We start from the raw sequence: 7966 nt of genomic DNA, 5'->3' as shown, positions 1-7966 counted from the left end.
CCCTCCTCATTACTATTCTAATCCTCATTACGGGGAAATGTCCTCACACTCAAACACAACAACCACGCAGCGCTGTTACACAGCCCCGCGGGGAGACAGGGCATTTTTCTGGAGCTGCCGGAGAGAACAGTCAGAGCAGCATGGGAGGAAGAGTTGACGCCTTCTGGAGTTTCTTGCTGGGGGTGCAGTTCTTCCGGATGTCAACTTCTTCTCTCCTCTCTGTCCTCCTAGCTTCTGTTACTGTCCTTGCCGATGAGAAGGCGGCTAATTGTTTACTCCAGGGCTGTGCCTGCCACCAGCTAAGCCAGGAGGACTCTAGAGCCCAGCCCTGCCCTTCGCTCCATTTATCTTCGCAGCCAGGCATCTGTGACGGTGCTGGGCACACAGTGGGTGCTCCATAAATGCTATTTGGAAGGGTGAGGGAACGCGGGGCAGGGGAAGAACAAGAATGAATGCAGTTTCGTGGGGGCGAAGCGCGGCCTATTGGCCTAGGCCTCCGGGTGGGGGGTTGGGGGGGTGGTGGTGACAGGGCCAGGGAGGGTGAGAGATAGGCACTTCCCTATTCCTGCCTCAGGGATCTGTTCTCTTCCAGAATCACAGGCTCTGAAGTTCCACCCTCAGAATTACTCCTTTGTGCCAAACACGACCTCCCCCTCCCAAGGTTCTCATTTAAAAAGCGCATTGGAGGGGGGGGTGGTGCCTGGGTGGCTCAATTGGGTAAGCATCTGACTTTGGCTCAGGTCATGATCTCACAGTTCGTGAGTTCAAGTGTTCCCCACCTTCCCCCCCCCACCCACCCCATCGGGATCTGCGCTGACAGTTCTGAGCCTGGAGCCTGCTTCCGATTCTGTGGCTTCCCTCTCTCTGCCTCTCCCCTGCTCGTGCTCTGTCTCTCTCTCTCAAAAATAAACATTCAAAAGAATTGAAAGGCACGTGTTCTCCCTGTGAAAGATACTGAATTTGGTGACTGACAGCGTGGTGTTGAATGACCTTGGGCAAGTCCTTGAGCTTGTCTGGGCCTCTGTGTTGTGGTCTGTAAATTGGGACTGTTAACTCACGCCTGCCTCAGGGTTGTAGTGAGGATGAAATGCGCGACTCTTGATAAAACACTGAACACGGGGCCTGGCGCATAGTGACCTCTCGGCCAATGGCAGGTCATGTCAAGTGTGGGAGTCCGGTGTGTTTCCCGAGAAGACACAACCTTGGAGTGGACCAGGATGAAGAAAACTCTTGCTCGACTGATCATCTTCCTGAGGGCTGGCCGGCGGCAAGAGAGGAGATCCAAGGGGCTTAGCACCTCAGGCAGCTGGGTGGGCTCGGGCCAGGGAACAGGGCACCGCACAGACAAGGAACCTGGCCCGTGTTCGGGGTCCTGAGTTGGGGAGAGGGGTGGTCGGGAGGGAGAAACGGGAAGCAAGGAACGGAGATTTGCAGGTTTACTTCCAGCCCTGAGCGATGAGCACCGGGGAGACAGCTAGAGAACAGAGCCCTCAGAAAGTTTCCAGCGCATTCCTGCTAAAATTAGCCCCATCTTGCATACGCAACTCTATATTTAAACCAGTGGCCTGTCAGAGTCACTGCTGTGCAGCCGGCACATGCCGGTGGGTTTGGGGCCCAGTGCCGATGCAGGGGTGCAGGCGGCAGCCCTGGGGATGGGCGAGGTGATCAGGCCATGGGGTGAGGCCACGGCCCGCCCACATGCATGCATAGCACACGCAGGGTACTCCCAGGCAGCAGGTGAGGCCTCCTGCCTCTTGTCCTGGCCTCAGAGGACAGAATCCCAGCAGAGGTTCAAACACGGTCCCACGTGCAGGCACGTGCAGAAGGGACAGGGGCAGACAGGTGGAAAGAACACGGAGAGGAAAGAAGGAGGGAGTGAGGGCCAGGGACAGCAGCAGAATGAATGAATGTCCGTCGAGAGGACAGAGGAGGGAGGTAGACAGAGCCCTAGATGCTGTGACACCGCGCGGGTTGGTCCGCTCTGAACTTGGGCTGATCTCCTAGTCCAGGGGACGAAGAGTTGTCACAAAGGGGGCTCAGCCTCCTCTGACCACAGAGCCCCCCTGGCCTGGCTCTGAGAAGAGGGGAGCCCAGGCTGTTCCCTCCTTCCCTGCCTGCCTTCCAGCTGTCTCTGGGGAGCGCGCTGGCTGATAAGAAGCCGGTTTTACCTGAGGCCTGGAACATTAACTTTGACACTGAAAAGGGGATATTTTATTACCTGGGAATATTTCTGCACCTCTTCAGAGATCTTCTCGCTCAGCCCCCACCCCCAGCAGCCAGCCTCTTTAGACAATTAAAACCGACTCTGCAGTTAACCCTCCTGATCCAGCCCTGCTAGAGGCCCCAACGAGGGGATTTCATAGGTGGGCAAGTGTCTCCTTTATCCCGTGCAGCTGACCCCCTCATCCCTGCCCTACTGTTGTAGGTGTGTGTGTGTGTGTGTGTGCGTGTGTGCACATGCAGGCAGCAGATGAGGTGACCCGTGAGGCTCTCCCCCCCCAGGCCTCCTCTGATCTCAGACTGGCAAGGGGCCTCAGACAGCCAGCAATCCCCTCTTAGGCTACAGACGGGACAACCGAGTCTCTCAGAAGTGAAGCGGTGTGACTAGCCCAGAGTCACACGGGGAAATGAGTTATCTGGGCCTGAATCCCTGGTTCCTTACTTTTCTGTGTGTTCTCTGCCTCTTGCGAACTAAGTCCTGGTCATTCTGAGTGTGTGCCCGGCTCTAACCCCACCTTCTCCCTGAAACCCCACTCTGGCTTTCTAGGTAGGGTGGCCAACAGTCCGGCTTTCCTGTGACTATCTTGGTTTTACTACTGAATGTTCTGCCAGCGTGGCTGGTCACCCTGTTTCCAGGTCCCAGCGATTCCCCCTGTTCCTCTGCTCCTGAAATTGCCTGATGATAATAGCTAACATTTATTGACCTCTCTACTGGACTCCTAAGTTCTTGACACAGATTCATTCACTTGATCCTCCTAATGACCCTCTGAAGCGGACAGCATTATCCCCATTTTCTAGAAGGCGAAAGTGAGGCCCAGAGAGATAGAAAGGAGAGCCTAGCTGAGAAGGGCAGAGCCAGGATTTAAACCTGCAGACTCTGGCCCCGTGGGCAGGACTCAGCCTGTGGACTGCCCACCTGGTGGTAGTCTTGGGGGTCTCCTCTTGTGAACGTCTCCTTGTTCGACGGAACTCTCAGAAGAGCAAGCCCCCTGTCTCCTTAACCCTGGGGTCTGGTGCAGTGCCAGGCATGACACGCACTAAGCAAAACTTTGCTGCCGGGACCCGTGCCTGCCCTTCCCTCCCTCAGCTGGCACGGATTCCTTCCCTTTGTCCCACACCCTGAGCCTCTGGCCCTCGGAGCCATCTTGCTTGCTTCTATTTGGTATCTTTCTGGCTCCTGAGCCCTTTATTCCAGATGTCTTGAAGGAATCCACTCTCTTGTGAGCCAGCAAAGGTCAGAAGAAATCTGTGCACGTGTTCTGAGAGGTTCCAGACTCAGGCTTTGGCCTGAGGCCACCGCAGACCCACCCCTCTGCCTGGCTCCAAGATGGGGAGCACCCAGACTCCGGAAGCCGGACCCTGTTGGCAGCCTCCGGCTTCTGGGGCCTCCGCTCCAATCACCCCGCTCCCGGCGCCTGCAAGCCCCACACAGGGGTGCGGGTGGTACCACTCTTGTAGTTTACTGTTTCCAGAAACCCTTAGTGAAATTACAGCTTTAATTAAATACAGCTGGCTGTACGTTATCCTCCATATAATTATCGTGTTATTATTATTATCACTTAGACAAAAGTTCAAACAAAGTTTATTGTAAATACCGTTTGACAGAAACAACTGGAAGAGCTGAGGGCTGTGGGCCCGCCTGAGTGACAGAGAGGAGTGGCCTTCTGGGGGAAGCAGGAGTTCATGGGGGCAACTGGGCAGATAGAGCCCTGGGAGAGGGTCCGGCTGAGTAGTGACCTTGGGCAAGTCCCTGTCCCATCTCCAGGCCTCGCTCCCCTTCCCTGGGATGGAGACATGTTATTTATCCTACAACTGTTGATTGAGACCTACTATGTGTCAGGCACTGTTCCAGGCTCTCGAGCTCAGCAGTCGACCGACCGAGCAAAGAAAATTCCTAGCCTCCTGGAGCTTATGTTCTCGTGGGAGGGGGAGGCCCAATAAATCAAGGCATAAGTAAATGTATAACATAATATCAAGGAGTAACCCAAGGAAATATAAAGCAGAGGAGGGTCAAGAAAGAGAGATTAGAAGGACCAGGTGGTACTATTTCAAGAAAGGCCCCTCCAAGGGATTAGGGACCTGAACAAAGTACATGGGGGAACAGTGAGAAGAGAAGGGGGACACGCATGCCTAGCAGAGGGAACAGTGCTAGTGAAGGCTTTGCATCAGGAGACTCTTTGGCACGTTCGAGGAACGATGAGGAGGCCAGAGTGCTTGGAGCAGAGAAAGGGAAGAAGAAAGTGACAGGCGTCGCAGTCAGAGGGAGAGTGGGGCACAGAGCATGTGAGGCCTGGCTGGCCTCAGAGGGGACTTTGGGTTTTATTCAAAAATGGGCAGTTAAAGGGAGGCAGGGGGGGCGCCTGGGTGGCGCAGTCGGTTAAGCGTCCGACTTCAGCCAGGTCACGATCTCGCGGTCCGTGAGTTCGAGCCCCGCGTCGGGCTCTGGGCTGATGGCTCAGAGCCTGGAGCCTGTTTCTGATTCTGTGTCTCCCTCTCTCTCTGCCCCTCCCCCGTTCATGCTCTGTCTCTCTCTGTCCCAAAAAAATAAATAAACGTTAAAAAAAAAAAAAATTAAAAAAATAAATAAATAAAGGGAGGCAGGGGCATCACGATCTGATTGGGATTTGATTCATATTAGAATCCCCAAGGTTCCTTCCAACTCTGACTCGCCCTGGATCTAAGGTCCATTCCTGTGGGACAAACCACCCCAAAACTCAGTTGTGCAAAATAATTTGTGTTTATCTGTCATAGTTTGGTGGGCTGACTGGGCTTAGCTGGGGAGCACTTCCTTGTGGTCTCTCTTGAGGGTCAATCAGGTGGCAGCTGGGACTGGCTCACTGGAGGGCCGGTCTGGGGGGCTGTCCAGGCTGTCTTCCTCGCTCACATGACTAGCTGGGTGCTTGGTCAAACATCTCTTTTTCCCTCTCCCGGAGGCTGCCCCACATGGACGGCTTGGGCTTCCTCACAGCATGGTGGGCGAATGGGGAGTTGGATTTCTCACACGGTGCCCGACAGTGAACCCCGTCAATAAACCCGGGCGGAAAAGCTTTTCCTGGCCTAGCCTTGGAGGTCACACGCTGTCACCTCTGCCACATTCTATTGGTTCCCCTGGGCTGTCCCAGATTTAATATGAGAGAGGTCTGCCCAAGAGCATGAATGCAGAGAAACGTGGTTGATTAAAATACCATCTTTAGAGACGAGCTACTGTAGTTTCTCACTAGAAGAGCTACAGAAATGGGGGCGCCTGGGTGGCTCAGTCAGTTAAGTATCCGACTTCGACTCAGGTCATGATCTCACGGTTTGTGGGTCCAGGCCCCGCGTCGGGCTCTGTGCTGACAGCTCGGAGCCTGGAGCCTGCTTTGGATTCGGTGTCTGCCTCTCTCTGTCTGCCCCTCCCCCGTTCGCACTCTGTCTCTCTCTCAAAAATAAATAAAACGTTAAAAAACGAAAAAAAAAAAAGGGAAATAATAATAGCTACTATTCGTCCAGTGCTTTCTATGAACGAGGCAGCTCTGGTTTCCACATTTGAACACATTTGAACTCCTGTCAATCCTAAGAGGTGGGTACTGTTCTTCACCCCATTTTGCAGATGGGGGAGCTGAGGCACAGAGAGGTTAAGTAAGCATCTTGCCAAAGGTCCCCCGGCTAATGAGTAGGGAGCTGGGATCAAACCCAGGCTCTCTGTCTGGCTCCAGAGCCTTTGCTTCGCTAGGCCCAAGCTTCGTTGGCAGTCTGGACTGAGAGGGACTTTCCCTGGTCTTCCCAACGCCCCCTCCGTCCCTGCCGCCCCCTCCCTCCGTCCCTCCCGCCCCCCTGCCCTCCCCCCCTCCCCCCCCCCCCCCCCCCCCCGTGCATGGCAAGTGTCTGATTGAATTGGTTTGCTGAAACACAGAACACAAGAGGAACTTTTCTTCTTTTCTTTTTTAATTTATTTATTTTGAGAGAGAGTGAGAGTGTGCAAGAGGGAGAGAGCGTGAGTGGGGGAGGGGCAGAGAGCCAGGGAGAGAGAATCCCAAGCAAGCTCCACACTGTCAGTGCAGAGCCTGATGATGGGCTTGATCTCACAAACCATGAGATCATGACCGGAGTGGAAATTAGGAGTCATACGCTTAACTGACTGAGCCACTCAGGTGCCCTCAAGAGGCACTTGTCTAAGTGGAAGGAGCAGGCTTTCTGAGCTTTTTGAGCCTGCTGCCCAAACACATCCACAGACCTTGCGACGGTGCAATCATGTTGAGCCCCACGTTTTTAAACGGGAAGGAATCTTCGCTATCAAGCCCAGATTGTATGGTAGAGACACGGGAACTGAGGCCTAGAAAGAGGCGGGGACTCGCCTGAGATCGCCGTGACTGGTCTGCAGCCCAGATTCGCGGCCCAGATCTCACCCCACAGGCGGGGTCCACACTTGAGGTTGGGCAGGCTGCAAACGGCACAGGTGGGGCAGGGCAGGAATGGTGGCCCCAGCGCCCCTCTGCTCCAGACCCGGCCATGTGGTGTGCATGGCGATGTGTGTGAGGAGTGTCAGGGTGCTGAGCCCAAGGGGCGGGCATGAGCCTGGGCTCCAGGCAGGGGGGACAGGACCCTGTGACAGAGTGGAGGACACAGTGAGCCAGGAATCAGAGGGGCTTCGCCAAGTCCCAGGGTGAAATGGCCCAGAGCTCCGGCCACACGGGGCGCTGTGGAGCCCCGTGATTCTCACTCCGGGGCTGCGGGGGCTTCTAAAGAGGGGCTGGAGGGAGCAAGGAATCAAAAGGGTTGGGGGTCTGCCATTTCAGAATTCTCTGGCTTCCGGCCAAGTCCACAAGAGCTACAATGGATGAGGGGTGGGTGTGCATTTGGATGCCATGTTTTCTTCGGGGATCTCAGACCTGTGGCTGTCCCGATTTGGGGCCAGGGCCAGGCCTCTGCTGTGGGCCTGCTGTTTACCCTCCTTGCCCGGAGTTCCCCCCGGGCCCGTCACCTGGCTCCGAGCATGGAGCAGGTTGCTAACTTCTGCTGACACTGGCAGGGGCAGCCGCTCCCAGCCTGATACCTCATGGCAGCCACACTTGCACAAATCCTTAATTGTTTAGTTTAAAGAATTGTGTTTTGACCGCGAGGGGATTTTGGCTGGAGCTCAAGAAGTGATAATGATATTTCGCTGCCAAGACGTCTCCTTGGCTCTGTGTGTGTTAATGTGCACTTTCAAGACGCTCCAATTAACTGCATCAGCTCTCGGAGAGAGAAAGGGAGAGGCAGAGGAAGCAGGCAGGAGAGAGAAGGGAAGGAGAACACCGGCCCCAGAAGGCAGACAGCGGCCCCCTCCATCTTTTTATTAGCAAACAAATGGGGGGGGGGGAATGACAAAGTCCTTAAAGACAAACACCTAGTGAAGTGGAGGGGGGACACTGGCTGAGCCTGGGGGAGGCCCCGAGGCCAGGTGTCCCAGCCCACCCAGCCGCTCCCTGGCCCAGCGCTCTCAGGGGGCCCGGCCGCTTCATCTGCCCCCCAGGGTGGTCTCCTCTTCATTCTATCCGGTTCCTTCCTCCACGCAGGCCTCTGTCTCCAAGTGTTTGGTTTCTCCATTGCTCAGAGGAAAGAAGACAGAGCTGATGCAGACCCCCCACTCCCATACTGACCCTTATCTCGGCCTGTCGGTCCGGCCGCACCGTCTAAGCGCTTGTGTACTTAGACGGCAGAGATTGTACATTTGCCGTTTTTCTGCTTAGAACGCCCTTCACTAAGATACCTGCTTGGCCAGCTTCCC

Source organism: Puma concolor, chromosome B2 (genome assembly GCF_028749965.1).
Source record: "Puma concolor isolate L17-30 chromosome B2, mPumCon1.1.hap2, whole genome shotgun sequence".
In the NCBI taxonomy this organism is placed as follows: domain Eukaryota; kingdom Metazoa; phylum Chordata; class Mammalia; order Carnivora; family Felidae; genus Puma; species Puma concolor.
Note: the sequence above shows the minus strand (reverse complement) of the source record.